General features: G+C 43.0%; 1 long non-coding RNA gene across 1 annotated transcript; it reads left to right on the top strand.

The window, feature by feature from the left end:
• The first annotated feature begins 337 nt into the window (after positions 1-337).
• On the top strand, positions 338-4616 carry LOC141058279 (uncharacterized). The gene is made up of 2 exons (XR_012222134.1): positions 338-1371; positions 1558-4616. It is a non-coding gene; the product is annotated as an uncharacterized lncRNA (long non-coding RNA).
• The last annotated feature ends 21374 nt before the right edge of the window (positions 4617-25990 follow it).

The raw sequence follows: 25990 nt of genomic DNA, 5'->3' as shown, positions 1-25990 counted from the left end.
CGTTACCAGGCGCAGCGCAGGGCCGCCGCTAAGCTCCGCCCCCGGCCGTGCCTCCTCCAGTCAGCTCCTCCTCTGGGCGCATGACGCTGCATGCGATCAGCGTACCCTATATTTAGCGTTGGGTACGCTGGTCATGTTCTGGTATGTTTTTGATGGCGGCAGTGCCAGGTTTGCATGCGAGAGACACACGCGTATCGTGCGAGACTCTCGCAAGTAGGTATGAGCCCTAATACTGACGTGTACCACTACTGTTTTTATCTATTAAACGATAAGTACTACTTCAGTGGGGGGGTTTTAGGTAAAAAAAAGCTTACAAAATACTCAAGAAGCCACCCAGGGCTATTTTTTTAGCTTTCTCATTTACTTCTTATGTGAGTATTGAGGGATGGACGTGGCACTACTGTAGATGTTTTCCAAACCTGAGATGTTTATAACCCTGAACTTACAAACTGCAATTTTTTTTTCCCCCTATAAATTAATTGGGCCGTTCTGTGGATCCTAGCAGTTTTTCCGCCTTTTCATGAGGGGAGCCACCTCATAAAATAGACACTTTAATAATTCCTTCCTACCTTACAGCTACCAGCCCTGTACATTCTGGCCATGAACTATAGGGACGTTTCATATCTTTATTGTGTTATCATTCAGTCAGTGCGGCTCTAGAATATGCCCCATTTTGATGCACTGAGGACTCTCTCAATATTTTTCTAGAATATTCCCCGCATTTCTGTTCGTGATGGAGTAAAAAACCAGTCTCAGCCGGTTTTAGCCAGATCTATATACAGCCGCAGATAATATCCATCCGCCTACCGCCTCATTATTTAGAAAACAGATGAAAATGAGATCCATGCGCTGTGAGTTATGTGCTGTATCCTTCCGCAAGGTAAAATCAAGCACGGGACATTTAGTCCTCATTCTTAAAATAAAGCAATTTCACTAAAATCTATGTATTTAGTTAACAGGCTGTATTTTGACATAAAATGTTATCTCATAGATGGAATTCTGCCGGAATTCTAACTAGGCGTCGCTAAGTAGGAACTGCGCATGTGTGGAAGGATTTTTCGAGAAGACTGTTCACACACAGTAAATGGAATAAAGCCGGTGCTGACGGATTGCGATCTATGCAGTAGCCACAATTCTACATTGCGGCTGATGCGATTTCAGAGCAAAAAAGAGCGAAAGTCACCGAGTAAACAGATGACGCAGTGCGGGACTATTTTCCACAGTTTGGCGGAAGAATCTCTGCGACAGTGCTCTGTTAGTCCTTGAGAGTCTATATAAGGAAACACCACAAGAGGCTGGAGAAGCATTACGCGACTGACTGGATGAGACGAAGGTGGCTGTGATAGCAGGAGTGGCCGAGGGGAAGGCGAGGTATGTATATGCGCTGCTGTGGTGAGTATAGCTGCGGGGCTGTGAATGACATGAACGGTTCCAGCAGAGTAACTCCAAGTTAATGCCTAGTTAACATCTGACCGTGACAGAAGCCCTCATGTAATGGGGGCGGGGCGGGCTACAGGTTTAGGCGTCCTACATGTGTGGTACTTTTATGACCTTTAGGCGCTGTCAAGAGAAGATAATCCCCAGAAGTGTGTAGGGAAGAAGCCCTGCCTAGAAGCCGAGGCTGAACACCCCGGGTGCTTAGTGTCCGCTCCGTCCTCCATTGCTCTGCCCTGGAGAGTGACGCCGTGGTAGGGTGTGGCTGTGCTTGGTGAATGTGACCACTAGGGGGCAGTATGTTAATACTAGCTATGTCATTAGGTGAGCGCTGTGTTTTGGGAGGGGGGGTGGAGGACTTTTGAGTTTTCTCAATTTTATTTTCCAGGTGTAATCAATCAACTATATGAAGTCTTGAGATGAGAAAACATTTAAAGGTGCCAACCGCAGCTCTAATAACTATAAATGTTCAAGTTACTTGCAAATGGAGGCTTATTACAGGCATCTGATGCTGGTATATTGCATTTGTTTTGAATCTGGGGGTTACTGCAGGGGCTCTTGTCAAAATATGAAGTTTCTCATGCCGTTGAGAACTTTGCTCCTTATAGCTTTGTCTAGAATGGAGGGAGGGATGTGCGGGTTCTCAAGCTTTGCTCCATTCATTGTCTATGGGACAGAAAGGCGTTCACATGTACAGCGCCTAATCAATGAATAGTGGAGGCTGTGCATTCATACAGCTGCTCCATTCAAGTCCAAACTAGAACGGGCATAACTTCCTATTTTGGGAATAACCACTCTAGTTATGGCCAATGTAGGGGGAGGGGTGGTGACATTGAGTTGACTCTCCTGTTTCCCTTATGGTTAATAGGCAGCAGTGTAGGGATGGGGGGGGTGGAATTATAAATGGATATGTTTAGATTCTTTACAGAACACACCCACATGTCGAGTACTACACGATCCTGCCAAGAACTACAATGGATCCTTAGATGATGGTTACCTTAGCCCGTGATGCACCTCATCCCAGTGTACCTTAGGAGCCTGGGTCTTTGCCTTGTGAACCAGAGCTGTTCCAGTGGTTCTCTGCATCGTAAAGTCTCATTACTACTGTCCAGTCAGCGGAAGGACGCCTTGGTTCATGATGATCCCGACATCGTATCCTAGCTTCTCGCACCCTAAGATGAGCATCTGTAGTGCTCTAACCCCATGTGCCTTAGTCAGAAGTGTTCCCTCCATGTGCCATCCTGCTGTCCAGATAGTGGAAGGACTCCTAGGTTCATGGTGATGCTGTCTTTGTATCCTAGCTTCCGGGCCACTAAAAAAGATGAGCATCTGCAGCGCTCTCACACAATGTGCCTTAGGAGCCAGAAGTGTTCCTGTCATTCTGCTGTCCAGCTAGTGGGAGGACTCCTAGGTTCGTGGTGATCCCGTCATCGTATCCTAGTTTCTGGGCCCTTAATAAATATATGCCTCTGTAGCGCTGGCACTTCATGTGCCATTCTGCTGTCCAGACAGTTTTGAGCCCCAAATAAAGATTGGCATCTAGTGTGCTTGAATGGGGTGTTACCATGTAAGCAAGAAGGTCTTTGCCTACTTGTGCCCGTGATATCCTGCAATCCAAAGTCCTGTTAATAGGTCCAGCCAGTGAATGGACATCTTTGTTCTTGTCAGTCACTCACCCGACCTTATAAAGAAGCAGTCCATTGTTCACTGATGCCCTCTAGGGGGTAATTAAAGCTGCTGAACTTTTTTATATACATTTTTTGAGAATATTTGTAGCCAAGTCAAGAACTCATGCCAAAGCGAAACCTATGCTAAATCTTGCAACTAGAAAGTGAAGTTTATTTTTTGTATGCATAACCATTTTGTATGTGAGAAGTTACTTGTATATTTGAATATCTCATTTTACTGTAATTTGCAATTTTTGCTAACCCTATAATTATTCGTGTGCCATATGAGCATATTGGATGTATGTTTTCCATATCTACTTTGTATTTGTTGAGCACTTATGAGTCCTAACTGTCTCCTGTGGTTAATTGAGATGTCCAGTCGTGTGTGCACTCATTCGTAAGCTGGCTTTCTAGTTACAAATGTGAGGGTATATTTGCTGAATGAGGTATAAAATGATAAAACTCAAAACATAACATTTATAATAACCATAAAATCACAACAACTAAAACAAAGAAAATCGAAGTCTGCGATCAGCAATAACTGGAAAGCATGAAATGCGTCACCCAAGCTAGAGATGCCCCCACCCCCTGGAAGATACTTCAATCCAGTTTTGGAAGAAATAAGCTATTCATTTACATCAAGGATTTTCTGGTTCAACCAGGAGTGCTGCTACCTGCATAAAAACATACTCTATAAAATCCATAATGGTTCATCTAAACTCTCATAGGATGGCTTGGAGAAACATTAGTCCTGTCTAATAATATTTATTTTTTATTTATTTTTTTATATATCGCTAGCAAATTCCGCAGCGCTGTACAGTTTTGCACACATTAGCATCGCTGTCCCTGAATGCTCACAATCTAAATTCCCTATCAGTAGAAACCGGAGTGCCCGGAGGAAACCCACGCAAACACGGGGAGAACATACAAACTCCTTGCAGATGTTGTCCTTGGTGGGATTTGAACCCAGGACCCCAGCGCTAACCACTGAGCCACCGTGCCGCCCTGTCTTAAATTTAACCTCTTTCACCACTTGATAATGTGCCGTAATGCCCCAAAATAGCGTAATGGCAATTAATACCTTATTCATCAAACATGCAAACGCACTTGGAAACTCGTTACGTTCAGTTGTTACTTTAATAGTTAACACCAGCATAAAACCACCACAAATATATATAAAAAATAACACCTTTCAATTATGGTATTAATAAAGGGAACAAATGGATGTGATTGTTGCATATAATAAATGCAAAACTTGCACCATGAAATGCTGCAGAAGGGGTACACCCAGCATTATGTATCTTTGTGGTTGCAGTGTGATGCTGGGGTTACATTAGAGAACTTTATCAAATGAGCTTTCTGGACCTTGTTGGATGGATGAGTTTGTCTTTTATTTAGATAGGATATTGAAATTGATAGCCATTTAATGCTATGAATGCTGCAGATGTACACTCAAGATAAACCCAATGTCCTCTCTTTCCTATTGAAACATTTTAATAAAAGCTCTGTTCTTAAGATTGTCACAAATTTGATTTATTACAACAGGTCATTTAATGTCTGAAATGAATGTGCTTATTTGAGATGGGTTAACTGGGCCAAGAGGTAATACTTTAGGTACACCAGTAACCTATACTCGCAAAACACTTCTGATGGCCGGATTTTCTGTCTAAACAAGTTTCTTTTCCTATAAACTGAAAGCAGAGTAACTACTTAGGATCAGTGGAAAATTCTAAAGCACTTTTTTTTCCCCTTCCTATTACGATTGGAAAACCTTGCATAGGAATATGCTTTTATACTCTTCTGTGTTTTCAGGCTTATCGTTTTTTGGTTTTTTTTTATCCTGTCAAAGAAAGGGAACTTTTATGTTCTATAGTGAAATGTATAACCGGGTTCTTATGACTAAAGAAGCTCATGAGTACGGTAATGTTTCACATCTGTACACTCAGGGCCGCATATCTAGACTATTAATCAACGTCTAGGAAGGGGGACAGCCTTTGAGCAAAATCGATATTGCAATCAGTTTCAACCTAAAAGCATGTTGCCCAGATTATATATAATTTTGGTTGGCTGTATATTCATGAAGTATCGTCTATATGCACAACTTTAGAACATAAAACTTGGCCATACACAATAAATGTATAGCTGCAGAACCCCCCAGATCTCTATTTGCAACTGAGGACATAATTCAAGATCGGTCAGTTTTTGGGCTCTGCTTTTGTCATTTTGTTCTTTAGTAGGTAACCCGTGACTGCGCTTTCTGTTAGTAGCTCATGCAGAGTGTGCATGGTCGGTTTAGGCAATGCTTCTTGTATTTGGGTAAGGGGGGTGGGGAGTTCTTCACTAAAATACATGTTGAGCCAACATCTGTTTGGCTGGTCTAACAAATGTAAACTCCGCAGTTAAATGTGCAACTATTGCATTACTTATTCATGCTGAATTCCAGGTTCTATATAGTTACCATGATTAAAAATGTATTGCTCAGTGATGCAATTTCTGCACAGAGCTTGCAACTGTGAATTGCCTTGTAAGAATTGGAATAACAGGCACTTTTCAGTAATTTGTTTGGGTTCTTAACCAAACACTGAAAGTTTGTTGCATAATCCATTGGATTTACCAAACTGTATGTTTTTTTTTTTTTTTTGGATAACATTGTTAATCAATAAATGTTAGATGGATGTGAGATTACATTGTCAGTATATTTATGCTGCCTTATGTACAGGTTGCATAAATCTGAGGCTGCCGGTGTGATTGCAGCCTGTTAGGTCCTCCATTTCGGAGAAAACAGGCTTGGGGACAATGTAGAGCGACTTGGCTAGCTCAATGTGGTCCCCTGCCAGCATTTCCCCTTTCTGCTCCAGTTGATTCACCGGTCTCCCCCTTATGTGTACATAGGGAGAGGCCTGTCTTGTCAACTGGAGCAAGGAGACTATGGCCTCTGACTTTACTGGATTAGTTGGGTCTCTCCATATAGAGTTTCAATTTGCTTTCTCTGAAATCTATAAGCGTTTCAGTAAAGCCTATACCCGGGTGCAAACCACTCTGCCTGTCGTTTGGGCAATATGAATCTAATATCTCCAAGCGCAGCAGCCATCCTGAGGAAGGGGCTTGTCTAGTCCTATAACGTGGAGATTGATAGGAAGTGTTGACTGTTCACTATTACGACCATGTCCCTTTGGGGTTTTTATACAGAGTGCCTTACTTTGCAATACTTTGGTTGTGATGTATCAATGGTAATAACAGGTTTTTTTTTTTTGTTTTTTTTTAACCCCCCCCCCAAAAAAAACAAAAAAAAAAACTGTCTCCTTATGCTTGCTAATAGTCTGGGGGTCTGATCTTAACAATGGGGTAGAGCTGTGCTTGCCCAGTCTCTACCTTATTGTCAATGAAGCTGGTAGAATTGACCGATATGCTGTGCTTGCAGTCCTGAGGAAAATAAATGGAGTGGTGTCAAGATTTCAACATAATGCTCTGCAGAGCCTCATTTGTAAAGGTACTGTCACACTTAGCGATGTACCAGCGATCCCGACCAGCGATATGACGTGGTCAGGATCGCTGGTACATTGCTAAGTGGTCGCTAGTGAGCTGCCACACAGGCAGATCTCGCTAGCGACATAGCTGGGGACGGGGGTCGCTACTTACCTGTCACACCAGGCAATCCTGCGTCCTCCCGCCCGGCTCCACGCGTCGCTCGTCGTCACCGCAGGAAGCTGACGACGAGAAACAGTCCTGGACGTTCTCGCGCGATCAGCGATAACCAGCGGGGGAGCGGGTTGTAGGAAAGTATCACACACAGCGATATCGCTAGCAATATCGCTATAACGTCACAAGTTATAGCGATATTGCTAGCGATATCTGTTAGTGTGACAGGCCCTTTAGTCTGGAGCCCCTTTCTTGTGATAACTTGCGATATTGTTAAAATTCCTTTAACCCCTTAGTGAAAGACAACTTTGGCCTTAACCCCTTAGTGAACGGGCCAAATTCTTGAAATCAGACCAGTGTCACTTTATGCTGTAATAACTCTAGAATGCTTCAACAGATTTTGAGTTTTTTTTTTTTTTTTTTTTTGTTACACATTGTACTTTAATAGTACATCTTTGTCAATATTTTCTGCATTTACCGTATGTTTAAAAATATCAGAAGTGTGTAAAATTCTAAAAATTTGAAGTTTTCAAGCTTTAAACAATTATCTCTTTAATCCAGTCACATCACATAAGTCATTTACCTCATGTCTGCTTTGGGCTATGTGCCCATGTCGCGTTTTTCACGCGATTTATTCCTGAGCAGAAACGCATGCCCTTGAAATGGAAAACGCATGCGATTTTTGACGCGATTGTCAAGCGTTTTTGCATGTGTTTTCCCATGCATTTTTGCCTATATAATGGATGGTATGCGGAATCGCGGGCGATTCTGCAAAATTAATGAACATGCTGCGTTTTTACCCGCTAAGCGTTTCCGCAGCGGTAAAAAACGCACCATTGGCACAACATGTGCGTTTTCTATTACGAATCCATTAAATGCATTTTTTAAGCGTTTCCGCAGCAGAATCGCGCGTTTAAAAACGGCGCGGAAACGCTTAAAAATCACAGTGGGCGCACAGCCTTACATCAGCACCATTTTAAGATATCCTTTTGTAAGGATTCTTGAAGGTTTAAAATTGTAGCATCAATTTTTCATTTTATTTTTTTTTCAAGGAAGTTTATGAAACTTAGTTTTTTAGGGACCTATTCAGTTTTGAAGAGACTGTTGGACCTATATGTAGTAAAATCCTCAAGTGATTCCATTTTAAAAACCGCACCCCCTAAGGGCCCCGTCACACATAGCGACTCACCAGCGATCGAACGATATGACCTTGTCAGGATCGCTGGTGTGTCTCTACATGATCGCTGGTGAGCTGTCAAACAGGCAGCTTCACCAGCGACACGCAAGTAACTAAGCGACGTGCGTTGCTTAGTTACCCGCAGTGTATCTTAGTTAGCAGTGTGATGATGCAGGGAGCTGGTAACCAAGGTGCACATCGGCTTTCTAAGGTGCGCGCGGCACTTAGAAACCCAAAGTGTACCTTGGTTACCAGCTCCCTGCACCAGCGCGCTGGTAACTAAGGTACACCGCCGCGCGCCCCTTAGAAACCCGATATGTACCTTGGTTACCAGCTGCTGGTTGCTGGTCTCCGCCTGTCACGCAGCGATGCATGCTGTACAGCGGGAGACCAGCGACCCCAAAAATGTCCAGACGTTTCAACAACTATTAGCGATACCCGGCAGGGGGGGCCGGTCGCTGGTAAGTGTCACACGGTGAGATCGCTGTTGCGTCACAAAACTTGTGACTCGGCAGTGATCTCGCTAGCGAGATCGCTGTGTGACGGGGGCTTTAGTTTCAGGTAGTTTATTAACCCTTAGGAAGGAAAAATGTTTTTACCACCTAAATTTTTACAATATTTGAACAGACCACTGTAGCAGGCAGACTCTAAAGCTGTTAATTGGCTGTGAATTGCCATAGCAAACATCAGGACCACACAATCATGATCTCAGGGTGCCGATGGGGTTAAAGAGGGAGCCTCCCCCCACTATTAACCATTTATATGCTGTTGCCACTTTTGACAGAAGCATCTAAGGGGTTAAAACGCCATGGTTGGTGCCAACTCCAATCAATGCTGATGCAAGGTGTCCATAAATTATACAGCTAACAGCTGCTGCATTTTCATTAGTTGGAAGATGCTATTGTCTGGTATGTGAGGTCTGTAAAAAGACTTGTTGGTGGTCACTAAGGAGTTAATGACGGCAATTTTTACAATTCTTACCACTGTCCTTTATGAAGTTAGAACTCTGGAACGCTTCAATGGATCCTGCTGATTCTGCGATTTATTTATTTTTTCGTGACCTATTTTACTTCATGTTAGTGGTAAAATTTATTCAATATTACTTGTGTTTATAAAAATAAACTTAACATTTTAAAATTTCAAACTTTCAATTTTCGGACCCTTTAATCAGAGAGTGATGTCTCACAAAATAGTTAATGAATAACATTTCCCACATGTCGTCTTAACATCAGCACAGGTTTGGAAACGTTTTTTTTTTTTTTGTTTTAACCCTTATAACGTTCTATGCTAGATCATATCAGAGGAGAGAGTAATGAGTGGAAAAACAGCCTTTTTTTTGCCAAATAACAGCGATCACAAGACTGGGGATGGTAAAAACAAACCCGAATCATGTTCTCTGGGGTCTCGGCTACCCAACCCCCACCCCCGATAGCAGAGACCCCCGGAGATTTTTTGACGCTGGGGGGCGTTAAACACTTATTTCTCGGCGCTGAGGAATAAGTACCCTTAATTTCCGCTGTTAAAAGGCATATTGGCAGTTGATAAAGGGAATCTCACCCCATTTTTGCTATGAGATGCTGCCACCACCATCAGGAGCTTATGTACAGCATTCTGTAATGCTGTAGATGAGGTGGATCACACTTCCGTTTTTTGACGTCCGTCAAAATCCGCCGTTTTGCAAAAAAACGGATCCGCCATTTTTTTCCCCATAGACTTGCATTAGTGGCTAAAGCGGATCCGTCCAAAAAACAGATCTGGTAGCATCCGTTTGTGGCAAAATGGAAACTGATCAGTTTTTTCACACTTTGGTGGACGCCAAAAAACTGAAATGTGAAACAGGCCTAAGCCCCAGATGTAACCTGAAAGATAAGAAAAACATAGACTCATAGAATCGTAGAGTTGGAAGGGACCTCCTGGACCATCTGGTCCAACCCCCTGCTCAAAGCAGGATTCGCTAAATCATCCCAGTCAGATGTCTGTCCAGCCTCTGAAGACTTCCATTGAAGGAGAACTGGCCACTTCTCGTGTCAGCCTGTTCCACTTATTGATCACTGTCAAAAAGTTTTTTCTAATATCTAATCTGTGTCTCCTCCCATTCAGTCTCATCCCATTGCTTCTAGTCTTTCCTTGTGCAAATGAGAATAAAGATGATCCTTCTAAAATGTGACAGCCCTTTAGATATTTGTAGACAGCTATTAAGTCTCCTCTCAGTCTTTTTTGCAAACTAAACATTCCCAAATCCTGCAACCTTTCCTCATAAGACAGGGTTTGCAGACCGGTCACCATTCTGGTCGCTCTTTTCTGAACTTGCTCCAGTTTGTTGATGTATTTTTTAAAATGTGGTGCCCAAAACTGGACACAATATTCCAGATGAGGTCTGACCAAAGAGGAGTAGAGGAAAATAATGACTTCACGTGATCTAGACTGTATGCTTCTGTTAATACATCCTAGAATTGCATTTGCCTTTTTTGCTGCTGCATCACACTGACTCATATTCAGTCTGTGATCTATTACCCTGTTTCCCCGAAAGTAGGACCCCCCCGAAAGTAAGACAGGGTGGGGGTTACGGGGGGGTCCTTCAATGTAAGGCCTCCCCCGAATGTAAGGCAGGGTTGGGGGCCGCTGTGAAATGTAAGGCCCTTACCTTTGGGCCGCCGCTGTCCCCCATTGGGTCCCCAGGCTCCAGAGGTGTCCTCAGGTGCAGCTGGGCGGGTCCAGCGCTCATGGGGTTAACTCGCCGTGTTAACCCCGCAATCCGCCCAGCTCAACAGCTCATTGGCCACCCCTGTTCCCCACGTCACCGCCGGCCCCCGGCTCGAGCACTGATTGGTCCAGCAGCTTGGGCTGTAATTGGCCGCCCCAGCCCCACGTCACCGCTGTTTCCCTGCTGATTGGCACAGCGTTCCCTGCAGCACAGGCCTTCCGCACCCACAGCCGCACCGCAGAGGAAAACGTCCAGCATTTAAAAACCAAGTAGGGAAACGTACTGTATAGGGTATGGGGCTGTGTGCAGTGGGATACGGCACTGTTATGGGGTGTGGGGCTGTGTGCAGTGGGATACGGCACTGTTATGGGGTGTGGGGCTGTGTGCAGTGGGATACGGCACTGTTATGGGGTGTGGGGCTGTGTGCAGTGGGATACGGCACTGTTATGGGGTATAACAGCATGTTAATAAATGTTAATTTATTGGTTAAAAAGAAATTGTCATTTTTTTTCGGCTAAGAACTCCCCCGAAAGTAAGACAGGGTGGGACTTTTTGGGGTAAAATTAATGTAAGACAGGGTCTTGCTTTCGGGGAAACACGGTAGTATACCCAAGTCTTTTTCACATGTGCTGTTGTATAGCCCTATTCCTCCCATTCTGTATATGCTTTTTTCATTTTTATTGCCCAGATGTAGTACTTTGCATTCTTCCCTGTTAAAAACCATTCTGTTAGTTTCTGCACACTGCTCCAGTTCATTTATATCTTTTTGAATCCTCTCCTCTAGTATTAGCTATCCCTCCTAGCTTTGTGTCATCAGCAAATTTAATCAGTTTACCTTCAATTCCTTCATCTAAATCGTTGATAAAGATGTTGAACAATACAAGGCCCAGGACAGAGCCCTGTGATACCCCACTTGAGACATTCTTCCAACTGGATGTGCAGCCATTTACGTCCACTCTTTGGGTCTGATCACTATGCCAGTTATGAATCCACCTAACAGTTGCCTTGTCCATTCCATACTTAGTCATTTTTTCACTAAGGATTGTATGATATACTTTGTCAAATGCCTTGCTGAAGTCAGGATATACTATATATACAGCATTTCCTTGATCCACCCAATCAGTGATTCCATCATAGAATGCAATAACAGATTGTATCTGCACCAAAATGGTATCATTAAAAAAGTCAACTCTGCATGCAAAAATTAGCCCTAACCCAACCTGAGATGACGAAAATTGGAGATGCTACAGGTATCTGAAAATAGCACAACTATATATTTTTTTATTTTTTTTTTTTTTGAACAAAGTTTGGAATTTTTTCTTCACCACTTAGATAAAAAAGAACCTAGACATGTTTCATGTTTGGTGTCTATGAACTCGTAATTATAAAATTGGCTCTGTACCTGAGGAAGTGGACAGAATGTCCACAAAACGCATAGTTTTATAGCCCTGAATAAAGTATGCAACTCTTCTGAACTCAGTGATTCCCTTGCCTGATTTTGGAAGAGCGCAGAATTGGCGGCATCTTGTATATCCTATCCAGAATAACTCTTAATTATAGAAATAGTCAAACAGTCACACTCAGATGCAAGTTGAACAATAATTTTAATTGTGCAAGAAGTTACACCACAAACAAAAACAATGCAGGTCTGATGAGTGAAAATTGTGGTGTTCGAGTAACGTTTCAACCTCATCCAGGTCTTCTTCAAACATCTCTATACTTAACTGTAGTCTGGAATGTAGTTTAATGTGGATTGCACTTTTTTTGCAATTTCACCGCAACTGTAACTTCCGTTTTCTAGTACACGTCATGATCAAACCAATGGTGTAGTTCAAAAGTACAACTCGTCCCGCAAAAAATAAGCCCTCATGTGGCCATATTGACGGAAAAATAAGTCATGGCTCTGGGAAGGAAGGGAGCGAAAAAGTAAAACCTCCAGTCATGAAGGGGTTAAACTACTGCAACAACTTGTGGCATTTGTCATGTATTGATATGGAATATGCTGGCCACATCAATATTTGTGTGATGCAGATATGTTTTTCATTTTTAACAAAATGCATTGGGTAGATAGATGGTGGCACTATTCAATCTTATCAATTTACATGTAGTTTTGTTTTTTGTTTACTCTGAATCACTGTTCTGGGGAGGAAAAAATAGATGGGGAGACGTCTATCAATCTTTAATCGGTCAATTAAATAGGACCTCTAATGATTAGTCATGTGGAGTATCCATACATGTAACATATCTACATACTATGTTGTATGCATGAAGAGGATCTGCGCAGGAGTTTTCTGAGCTTTAAATGCTAAAGTAGAGCCATTGATATTCACATGATTTTAAATTTGTATAAATGGGTGTCGTCGACTTTGTACAATATACTGTAAATGTCTGGAAAAGAATAATTTTGCTGATAAAGTAAACTAAACTTGATTGGATGGCTTTAAACATGCTCAATGAAGGGCTTTTGAGATAAAGGGTAAATTCTGCAAATAAAAATCTCAAAAGTAGATGTACAAATAAACCCTTGATTGATATTTTTTTCACCTCTTGTATGTAGGAGTGTGTATATTGACGTGCTTTAGTTACCCTCTGTTTACCTTGGATATCAGCTCCCAACGTGCGCACGCTGGCATCCAAAGTACACAGCAGGTAACTAAGTGACGCACGTGCTTGTTACCGCATCGTCGCTGGTCCTGTTTGGCAGCTCACCAGCGATCCTGACCAGGGCATATCGTTGTCGGGATCGTTGGTGCGTCGCTATGTGTGATGGGGCTTTACTGACATGTGATGTGCATTTACATCTTATCACCTGCCTCTAACATTCATGGATGGAACAGAAAGAGCTCTACCAGTAGCAGTTAACCTATCAAAATTCATTGTTAATTTCTGATGGTGGTATTTATGGTTTGCTGGAAGAGACGACTCGTCATTCATTAGTGCGACCATAACACGATCACAAGGTGCCATGATGGCTGGGGGTTTGCTGACTACCCCTCTGGCCTATTGTGATTATTCCCCTATGAAAGCTAGCCTTTAGCTGGCATTCATGAGATTTTCATTTTGCCTATATAAGTGATTGGATAATCGCAAGTTCAAGTCCCCCAAAGGGCAATACCAATTGCAGTAGAAAGTAAGAAAAATAAAGTTCAAATCACCCTCTCCCCATTTAAAATAATGGTAGAAAAACATACACAAACTTAAATATAGAGATACTAAATTTCAGCTATAAAAATCTGATCAGTTTATGGGGGAATCTAAAATCCAGAGTTCTGTTTATTTGAACGCTGCAACACTGCAAAATGGGATGGGAGGCAATGAAAACAAAAATGGTATCAATAAAAACTTAAGCTCGGCACAAAAAATAAGCACTCGCACAATCCTATCAACCAAAAATTAAAATGTGACAGGTCTCGGAATATAGCCACACAAGAGAATTTTTTTTTATACAGATTTCTGAATCTTTTTCCACTAGTTAAAAAAAAAAAGCAAAGTATGATTGGTAGCTGCGTAATCGTACTGACCTGGAGAATATTACTAGGTCATATGGAATTGCACTTTTTAGGAAAAACAACCCCCCCTACCCCCCCCTCTTTCTAGTACAATACATGATGAAATAGTGTCATTCAAAAGTACAACTAGCACCGCAAAAAAGTTCTTGTGACAATTTTTCCCCCCAAAAAAGGTATGGATCTTGGAAGAATAGAGGGAATGAGAACTCAAATGCAAAATGACCTGGTTGAGAAGGGAAGACTAGACATCCAATGCTAGAGGAGCTACTAAGAAATAGTTGCTATTGGCATAACTGTAGACAGGTAATAAATATGGTACATTAAGAGGTGAAGGAACCAGATTAATGAAAATCAACCATCCCAGCCTGAAGTTTACATAGAGAACACATATTTTATACTTGGTAGACCTTGAACCTGGGGAGTGAGTGAAGTAAGTTTAATTGGCGGTTGATACAAGACTTGTAATATCTTGAAAATGTATGCCTTACAATATGAAGAGTAGTTACAGAAAAGCAGAGGATGCAGCTTCTAATCTAAGAAATATTTAAATAACAGGCAAGTATCACACCTTTCAGTTTAGCCGGTTTGAAATCTGTGGTGAACTTACAGGAAAATCCACGTCCCCACGATCCAGAAATGGCAGGGTTTTGTGCGCAGTGTATTTTTGCTGCGTCCTAATCACGCTGTTAAATCCACATGTAGTGGCTGAGCAAAAAACTACACAGTGGAGACTAGCATTCCTGTTGCAGATAAGGCCAGTTTCACATTTCCGTTTTCTGGCGTTAGTCATAATCCGCCGTTTGGGAAAGAAAACGGATCTGACGGATTTGCTTGGCGGCGGATTGTGACTGATGGCCTTCCATTGCGTCTTTCTTTTGTGGATCCGTCATAAAATAGCTGACCGTAGGAACGTTTTTTGTCTGTGCCAAAAAGGTGGACGTGACGGATCCATCGTTTGGTAGAACTGGACGCCTATGGGCGATGGCTCTCTCCCTCTCCCACTCCGTGGGTGAGTTTACACAGCGTTGGAAGCATAGTGGCATGGGATTTCAATAAACTGCTTCTAATGTAGGACACAGCACAGATGGGCTGCATCCAAAACGCTGCTATTCCTGATCGTGGACACGTACCCAAACTTGATTTCGCGACAGTAATATCTGCTGTGTGTCTTATTTTGTGTTCCAAAGCAAACTGCTTCCCATATCTATATATTTTTTTTTATTTTTTTCAAAATTCAAATCTCTTTTAAAAGCAAGGCTCTAAACAACTTCCCCAGCTTATAGTTCATTTACAGCCATCTTTGTTACATTGGTAAAGGCCTGTGGTTATTCCATGGTGATATAGCCAGTTTAAGTGATTAGCATTCCTACATTTATGGTAATGAATTGGTAACATAATTGTCTTCAAGACAGTCATCCATAATTGTACAGTAGTCTTGTGAGGTAACCAAAGTCTTCTGGAAATTGTTTCCAGTTATGGTCTATCATACTACTAAAATTTGACCCTTTACCTTATTTACTCAGTACCCTTTCATGTTCTGTTGCTCACTGGTGACTTATGTAAAAGATGACAAAGTTGCCTGCCACTAAGCTCTATAATATAGCTTACTAAACACTTGCGCACTGCTGTCCTTCCTCAATAATAGCGTTACTCCATTGATCTCTCCATTTAACGCCTTCACTGATGATGACTTGTAGGTACGTCATCAGTCTTGTCACTGCCTTTGATGCCCGTCGCTGAGTCTGTATCTTCCCCCGCACATTGTAACCGATGAGATCGGCTTTTATGTGCCACTTAACAGTCCCGGGTGGATCCGCAGCTGTTAAGTTCAATGCTGCTGTTAATCTTTTGACCATGCCACTTACCACTCACTGACCAGAAGCGAGTCACAAGACACGCTAATCAGCATCCCCATCACATAATTGTGCTGCGCCGATGGGTTGTCATGACAGTTGGAAGTTTGCAGAAGCCTCCCTGTGCCAGTAATTGTAAATCTAATATATAAAGCTGAATGTGTGTGTGTATGTCCGGGATTGGCATCTGCACCGTCGCAGCTACAGCCACAAAATTATGCACAGTAGGGTGACCGCAAAAAATCGATGTCGGAATTTTGTCCGTCTGGACCCCGCAAAACGATTCCCCTTTCCAGATATTGAGAGAGCCAAAATTTGAGCTTGATCAAATGACGTTAACCCGTGCCGCTCGTCACTCAAAGTTTGAAAAAAATCCAAATTGAGGTATTTTAAGATTTAGGTATTTTGCATAGTCTGTTAGACTATAAAGAATGTGACAACAACATTGCAGAAATAGCCCTGACCAAATTTTCGAACCATTTGTGGTATTTGAATGCAGAGTTGGTGGGATTATCGTTTTTTGATCCCACCATTACAGACAATGAAAAGTTGTTAATGGCTAATAAACTGCTCAGTAGCACAGATGAACCATCAGAGCACGCTAGGGTTGTAAATCCAAAAGTTAGGAAAGAAAAATTAAAAGAGGTAGGAAGTAACCGACTTTAACGACCTTCTGACAAAAGATGAAGAACAAAAGCAATATGTCCTGCAAGTTGTAAGCAAATGCCGAGCATTATATTCTGACGTTTCAAAAACTACTTTAACAAAAGCTCTAGAATAGATTAGATAACTATGTAAAATTATCAACTCATGTAGGTTAGCGTGCTCTGATGGTTCATCTGTGCTACTGAGCAATTTATTAGCCATTAACAACTTTTCATTGTCTGTAATGGTGGGATCAAAAAACGATAATCCCACCAACTCTGCATTCAAATACCACAAATGGTTCGAAAATTTGGTCAGGGCTATTTCTGCAATGTTGTTGTCACATTCTTTATAGTCTAACAGACTATGCAAAATACCTAAATCTTAAAACACCTCAATTTGGTACCAACCCAATTTGGTACCAACCTATTTCGCGGTATCACCAGCAGAACACTTGTCGCAACACGCTCACACACACTTGCTCACACACTCACACTTGCTCACTCACACTTGCTCACTCACACACACTTGCTCTCGCTCACTTGCGCGCGCTTGCACGCTCGCTCACACACACGCTCGCTCACGCACGCTCGCTCACTCGCATACTCACGCGCTCACACACTTGCTCGCTCATACACACACACACACACTAACTTATACGCCGAACGCACCACTCACGCTCACTGATGAAAGTTCATTTTGAAAATTGTCTGTCTGACCATGTACGGAGCATACCACATCTCCTGGGCAAGGAAGGAAGCAAAAGATAATACCGATATTACAGCGGGGGATCTCAGAGGATTCCTTTTCTGAGGTGAAATATTTCACTGACTGGTTTTAAACAATATTTTACCTCACAAAATGTATCCTCTGCGATCTCCTGCTGTAATGTTAGTATTGTCTTTTGCTTCCTCCCCTGCCCAGGAGCTGTGGTGGGTTCTGTACATGGTCAGACACATGGGTGAGAGAAACAGAGCATGAGGGAGGAGACGGCTCAAACGAGACAGCACATGAGGGGAGAACACGGCAAAGGATGGAGAGAGACAGCAGACAAGGGGGATAGCACATGGGGTAGACAGGTCAAAGAAGAGAGCACAGACAGGAGAAGTCAGCACATGGGGAAAGAGAGTGGATAGGTGGGTGAGCACATGGGGGGGGGGGGGGGAAGAGATTCTCAACGCTGCAAAGCCTGCCCCCATCGTGACATTACCGCCCTCCCGATGCGATAGCATGGGCCTCCATCTAGTTCAAAATAAAACGAGTATCTCTGTATTCAAAGATGTCCAGTCTATCAAAATCTAAAGTAAATTAGATCGGTAAATGGCGTAACAAAAAAAATGTAAATTCCACAATTGAGTGTTTTTTGGCATGCAAGAATTAAGCCCTTGCCTCGCCCCAAATCCCTAAAAAGGAGACGCTGCAGGTCTCTGAAAATGGTGAGGTAAGCATTTTTTTTTTCACCACTTAAATAAAAAAATAATCTATACATTTTTGGTATCTACGTACTGGCACTGGCTTGGAGAATCTTAATGGCAGGTCAGTTTTAGTATTTTGGTGAACATGGTAAATAAAAAAAACAAAAAACTTGTGGCATTGCCCAATTTTTGCAATTTCAGCACACTTGGATTCCCCCCCCCCTCATTTTCCAGTACACTATATGGCAAAAATCAATGCTGTCATTCAAAAGTACAACTCTGCCCTCGAAAAACAAGCTCTCACATCACCATATTGACAGAAAAATAGAAACTTATGGCTCTTCGAAGAGGAAAACATAAAAATCGCCCAGGAGTAAATATTAACATGGCATCCAGTTTTGTATAGTTTCCATTTGTTTCTTCATTTTGTTACTTTGCTGAGCTTTCTATAGTTCTTTGTTATGAAAGCCATCATAATTACCCAGGTATGTTTATATTTTTTTTATTATTCTGAACAGTCTTGCTCTTGGAACCTGTCACTAGAAAAAAAGCCTATTAACCTGCAGGTATTGGGTTAATAGCGTTACTTACGGTAATCTGCCTGGTGCCCACACTTTATTTTCTGCATTCAGCTAACTGTATCTCCCTCCAGGCAGTGTTGGGCTATGTGCACACGCTGCGGAATGGTCTGCGGATTTTTCCACACGGATTTAGTAAAATCCGCAGATCAGAAGACCTGTGGTTTATCACCTCTACAATGGAGCAGATGGTAAACCACAGCGGAATCCGCAGAAAGAATTGACATTTTCCATTCATTTTAATGGTACTGTACAACGCAGCTGATTCTGCTGCGGTTCCGCAGGGCCAAATCCGCTGCGGATGCGTAGCGTGTGCACACACCCTTAAGCTTCCAATCTTGGGTGGGTTCAGTCACCACTTTGAGTACAGCCCTAATTCTGCACTGCTGTCAGTCCCGATGTGTAGTTACAACCGCCACTCAATATACTCAAAGTGGTGACTGAACCAGCTCTAGCGCCACCCTGTGACTAGCAGTTGAATGCAGCCATGAGGGGAGGGGGGGGGGGGGGGGAGTTCATTTTCTGTCTGCAGTATTTGGCTACATGCAGGCACCAGACAGGTTAATGACTCTTTTACCTGCAGATTAAGCCCATATCTGCAGGTTAATCACTTTAGTGGAGTGACAGGTTCCTTTTAATTATTTAGTAAAACATTAATCAATTATTCTAAGTTGCCCTCTCCTGTGCCGTACTAATTTCTTCCAGACATATATGACTTTTACTTTAAATCAGGGTTGTGGAGTCAGTATAACATGGACTGATGTGTAAAATATATAATAAATTGGATTCAGTAGTACAATGCAGGATGTGATTTAAATGTTTTCATAAGAATTTGGGAAAGTTATAAAATATCCCATAAATGTCTATCCTGTTCCTGATCTAAGGATCTCATCTTTTAGTTGAGATGAATCTGCTGCACTTTATGTACATGCTCAGTAGTGAGTAATGCTTTGGAGTCAGAGGTTTGTCTTATCGATCCTGTTTTAAAGGGAACCTGTCACCTCGTTTTGCCGCTATAAGGGTCCTGTTTCACATAGCGACGCTCCAGCGATCCCGACAACGATATGACCTGACAAGGATCGCTGGTGCGTCGCTAAATGGTTGCTAGTAAGATGTCAAACAGACAGATCTACTCAACAAAGCAGCAACGATCCGGCGATCTTTATAACTACCTCGATGGTCGTTTGTACCTTGTCGCACAGCAGCTATTCTGACGACTCACGCCTGCGTCCCTGAGTTCTGCGTTGCCAATGAGGTCGCTCGTCGGCGTCAAACACAGTGATGCATGCTGGCCAGCGGGACACTAACGATCAGAAAATGGCCTGGGACATTCCAGTACGATCAGCGATATCCAGCGGGGGGACGGTTGCCGCTATGTGTCACACGTAGCGATATCGCTGGCGTGTCACAAAATCGGTGACGCCACAGCGATCTCGTTAACGATCTCGTCATGTGAAATGGGGCCTTAAGATGTGGCCACTGTCTTTTGAGGCTTATCTACAGCGTTCTGCAATGTTGCACGTTGGTATCCAGGGTAAACAGCGGGTAACCAAGAGCCGCACGGCTCCTAAATACCCGATGTTTACATTGGAAACAAGCTTCGCTGATCTCTGGTCTCTCGCTGCCACATGCAGCAATGCACTCTGGCTAGCGGGAGACCAAGGATCAAAAAATGGCCCTGGACGATCAAGTGCGATCAGCGATACCTGGCAAGGGGGCCGGTCGCTGATCCCCGTCACACACAGTGATATCGCTGGCGCCTCAAAATCAGCGATCTGGCGAGATCGCTGTGTGGGATGGGGCCTTGACACCTAGTTTTTGACAAGATTTATTGGCCTGGTAATCCAAAAATAAACCATCGACCTGTAACAACAACAAAGAAAAAAAACTATCCTTACCTCCCCGCTGCAATCCATCAGAAGGGGTTAAGTGGTTTACACAGGGACCGGTGCTAATGCGACCAGCCCGATGTAAACCACTGCCAGAATGAATTATTTTATCTCCGCGCAGCCTCCCGTGGCTGGAGTTTTATAGGAGATCATGATTTTCTCTAGAGGTAGCACAAGCGATTGGATGACGACAGCTTCGACTCCCCTAAGGGAACTTTTTAGTTTCAACAATTTTATTGCGAATAAGAGATAATATAGAATATGTAGTACAAGGATCCCCTCGCAGGGGGGCGTAAATCCAACGACAATGAAGAACAATATCCTTGAATTAAGTTTAGTTGTACAATAAATATTATCCTCAACTTAAGTTCAAGTATAGCATGGTATTTAAAAGAAGGGAAGATGGGGGGGGGGGGGGGGGGTGGAGTTTAAAACCTTAGATGATGGTGATAATAGTTGAGCTGACACTAGTCTAAATTTGGTGTAGATCGGTAGTCAGAGCCATCAATTAATGGTGTCTATGTTCTATTTTATAGAAATAGTGACATTATTCTAGAAAATTCGCCATCAGTCTGGGATTGCATCCATGGGTCCCAAATTATTCTTACAAACTTCAAGAGAATCGGATCTTGTGGCCTCAGTTTTTTCATACAACATTATTAAATTCGTCTTTTCACCTGGTTTATTGATAATGTATTGGTTTTCCATTGTCCAGCTATGTGATTTCTGGCTGCCATGGGAATAAAATCAATAAGACGGCAAATTTTATTAGCGTTTATTGGCCTGTCACCTAGTAGAAGTACTGACCGTGTAAGGGATAGTTCCTTTTTCAGAACTGTTAATTAGTTCTATTACATCTTTCCAAAGAAATTTCAGTATGGGGCAAGTCCACCAGGTGTGAAGGGTATCGCCTGCATCAACACATCCTCTGAAGCATTTGTCTGAAATTGTATGATAGATATTGTGTAGGTAGTTGGGAACCTGATGAGTTCTATGGAACAATTTAAGAGACGTTTCAGCCATTGAGATCTGATTGCTTCCTTTTAGTATGTTCTCGTAACATTTATACCATCTCTGAGGTGAAAGTGTAATGTGTAAGTCGTCTTTCCATTGTTCCATGGTTTTTAATTTTGAGTCAGCTCTAGGCTGATTAAGCGTAGAGTATAGTTGTGATATGATGCCCTTTCCCAGTGGATCATATAAGCATTTCAGTTCAAAAGCAGTTGGCTTTGAATTTGATGTGTTGATGGTTAGGGTTTGCTAAAAATGAAATATTTGCTCTAATCTGAAATTTTTGGACAGTGGTACTTGGTGTTTCATGATGAACATTTGTTTCTACATTAATTTAAAATGGCTAGTTAAGCACTGCAACCTAGTAAACTTATTTTGTTTCCACCACTCATGATTCCTATAAGGCTGGGTTCACATTGCGTTAGGGTCAATCCGCTAGCGGGATCCGTTAGCGCACCCATTGACTGCAATGTTAATAACGCATACTAATGCATGCCAAAATCGGCATGCGTTAGCAATTATGCGTTATTTCCTTACGCATCCTCGAACGCTGCTTGCAGTGTTTTTTGGTGCGTTGGCATTAACGCACAGTGAACGGACCTGTTGGCTGTGCATAGGAATGTATGGGCTAACGCATGGTAGCACTGGGTACTGGAGCGCTACCATGCATTAACGCATACTGTTAGCGCTATGGCGCTAAAGATACAAAAAATGACATTCGCGTTAGCACATCCATTTAACGGATACGTTAAACAGAAGCCCTAACGCAGTGTGAACCTAGCCTAAGCTACACCCGGAGGTAACATAGGGTTATGGAACAGTCCCAGATGTGGTGATGGATGAGATTGTAGCGCAAATTGATACATGGTGGCTCTCCATATACGCAGTGAATGAGATGTATATGGCGAGTGGGTAGCCAGATCCCTTGGCAAAGGTCCAGTGGCCCAAATGAAACCCTCTAAAGTATAAGGTGCTATTTGGGAACTTTATATTTGAGGCCAGAGGGGTGCATGTCGTCGTTCTGCATTTACAACTACAAGTTGTGCAATCTCAACTTCCTTGTAATAGTGAGAAAAGAGACTGTGTTTTTTTTAATCAGTTGATAGTATATATAATTTCCTCTTCAGAAATTGGGGAGTGCAGGTTTGCCAAAAAATCTGGAGTCAGAGATGGTAGGGGAACATTAGCTAGATAATCTAATTTACGTAATGAGAAATTTGTAGTATCAGTATATAACTTTTGATAATTTTGGAATATTTTACAAATTTTGTTTGCGTTGAAAGTTGTTTGAGACTGATCGTCTTTAATAGAGAAAATGTAATTTAATTGTTCTTTCTTTTTTTTTTAGTTTGCATGCGAACATTCGGTCTATTTTATTGGCAAACCGATAAAATGTCGCCTATGTCCACCTGATGGCCCGCTCAGTGCGAGTTGTCAATAGAGTATTTAATTGTAACTTTAAGTCATAAATTTGCTTAGTTAGATGTAGAGAGGGATGTGATTGGTTTGCTAACTCGACCTTATAAAGTTCATTTTCTAATGTCGATTGTTCACGTAATCTATCCCTCTTTTTTGTTTTGAGGCAATCCAAATGAGAACGCCCGTTATATTTTTTTTTTTGTGGGCCATCCAGATATTCCCTAGAGAGGAATCCGAGGTGTTATTTGAATGGAATAAAGTTTTAGGTTCTTGTTCTACCAGTATTTTTGTTTGAGGGTCAGTCAGCAGTGATTCGTTCAACCTCCATTTATATCTCCTTCATTTAATTGTGCCCTCTGGAATACACAGTCTGTATGTAACAAACTTCCTTTCCTGCACAACTACTTTATGAACAACTCTCAATCTATTGACCCTCACTGAAACCTGGATCCAGGATTCTGACACTGTCTCACCTGCTGCCATTTCCCATGGTGGCTTACAATTCACCCATTCCCCGACACCCACAAACAGACCTGGCGGTGGAGTCTGCATACTCCTGTCCCCACAATGTACTTTCCAGGTCATCCCCCCCCCCCCCCAGTCTCATCAATCTTATTCCCTTCTTTTGAGGTCCACGCTATCATGCTCTTCCGTCCCCTCTCCCTCGGAGTAGCGGTCATATACCGGCCCCCAGGCTCATCCACTTCCTTAACCATGTCTCAGCCTGGCTGCTGCACTTCATGTCCTCAGAACTGCCAACCCTTATCCTGTGAGACTTGAACATCGCCATTAGCAGCCCCACTTCCACATCTGCATCCCAGCTTCTATCATTAACCACTTCTCTCGGCCTCTCACTGCTCTCAACCTCACAAAACGGTACCACCATTGACCTGGTCTTTGTCGGGCTCTGTTCAATCTACCTAAATAACTCACCGCTTCCCCTCTGACCACAACATTCTCTCCTTCATGCTCACAAATCCTTGCCCACCCAGCACACTCCTACCACACATTCAGAAATCTACATGCCATTAACCCTCATACACTTTCAGACTTCCTACACTCATTCCTGTCCTGATCTGGCTGTTAATCACTACAACAACACTTAGAAGCACCCTTGACCAAGTAGCGCCCGTCACTCTCGGAACCTCCAAATAGAGTAAAACAGTCCTGGCACACATCGCAAACTTGACTTCTCCAACGATGCTCTAGTAGTGCTGAACGCCAATGGAGAAAAACCCGCACACCAGAAGACTTCAAACGCTTCAAATTTATGTTAAGAACCTATAACTGCCCCTCACCTCGCCAAACAGACCTACTTCACCACTCTGATCTCCTCACTATCCTAAAACCCCAAGAATCTTTAACGCCTTTCACTCCCTCAGGCCAAAAGCACAAACCCCTATCACAGACATTTGTGCGGATCACCTGGCCTCCCACTTTATAGAGAAAATAAATGATATCCGTCAGGAAATCCGCTCCCAACCACCAAGTGCTGCGACTCCCATCCCTGCCTGCATTTCCCCTGGCTCAATTTCCACATTTGATCCCATTACAGAGGAAGTCTCCAGACTCCTCTCTTCTTCTTGTCCTAATATATGCACTACCGACCCCATTCTCTCACGTCTCTCTCTCCAGTCGTCACAACTCTCCTAACTACAATCTTTAATCTCGCCCTCTCCTCGGGCATTTTCCCATCCTCCTTCAAACACTCTATCATTACTCCATTACTAAAGAAACACGCTCTCGACCTATCCTGCACAAACAATTACAGACCAGTCTCCAATCTCCACTTCATTTCTAAACTTTTGGAGCGCCTAGTCTACTCCCGCCTTACTCGTTACTTCTCCACTCACTCCCTCCTAGACCCTTCACAGTCCAGCTTCCGCCCCCTACATTCGACTGAAACTGCACTCATCAATGTGACCAATGACCTTCTGAGAGCGAAATGTAACAGTGACCACTCTCTGCTCATTCTTCTCGACCTTTCTGCAGCTTTCAACACTGTTGACCACTGTCTACTACTCTCTAGGCTCCAGTCAATAGGCATTGAGAACTGTTCTCTCTCCTGGTTCTCTTCCTATCTTTCTGACTGCTCCTTCAGTGTTTTGTTCACTGGCTGCACGTCATCTCCTCCTCTCGCTGTCGGGGTACCTCAGGGCCCAGTCCTTGGCCCCCTTCTCTCTCTACACGGCCCCACTTGGACAGACCATCAGCAGATTTGGCTTTCAGTACCATCTTTATACTGATGGCACACAATTATACACGTCATCCCCTGAGCTTACCCCTCGGTACTGTCCAGTGACTGTCCACAGTCTCCAACAAAATGTCCGCTCTCTATCTGAAACTTAACCTCTCAAACTGAACTTCTGCTCCCACCGTCTTATAACCTCCCTAAATCTGACATTTCCCTCTCCGTGGGTGGGCCCCATAATAACACTCCGGCAGCAGATGTGCTGTCTGGGTGTTATGTTTGACACAAATCTCTCCTTCACATCCCATATACAATCTCTTGCCCGCTCTTGCCGCTTACACCTAAAGAACATCTCTAGAATCCGCCCTTTTCTCACCATGGAAACAACAAAAACCCTCACTGGCGCATTGATCCACTCCCGCCTGGACTACTGCAACATGCTATTAATTGGCCTCCCCGTTACTCGACTTTCCCCCTCTCCAGTAAATACGTAATGCAGCAGCCAGGGTCCTCCATCTGGCTAATTGGTACTCGGACGCGTCCGCTCTACGCCAGTCCTTACATTGGCTGCCCATTCATTATAGGATCCAATTCAAAGTACTTGTTCTCGCCCTCAAAGCTCTCCACAGTGCAGCACCCCCCTACATCTCCTCCTTCATTTCTGTATATCGGCCTAACCGACCGCTGCGCTCTACAAACGACTTACAACTAACCTCTCCACTAATCCGCACCTCCCACTCCTGACTCCAAGACTTCTCCCGCGCTGCGCCAATCCTCTGGAATGCTCTACCCCAAGAAATTAGGACTATCCACAATTTGCACAGTTTTAGGCGCTCCCTCAAAACGCATTTGTTCACAG

Source organism: Dendrobates tinctorius, unplaced genomic scaffold (genome assembly GCF_039654945.1).
Source record: "Dendrobates tinctorius isolate UK_male_01 unplaced genomic scaffold, ASM3965494v1 ptg000211l, whole genome shotgun sequence".
Lineage (NCBI taxonomy): Eukaryota > Metazoa > Chordata > Amphibia > Anura > Dendrobatidae > Dendrobates > Dendrobates tinctorius.
Note: the sequence above shows the minus strand (reverse complement) of the source record. Positions and strands in the feature narration are given on the sequence as shown.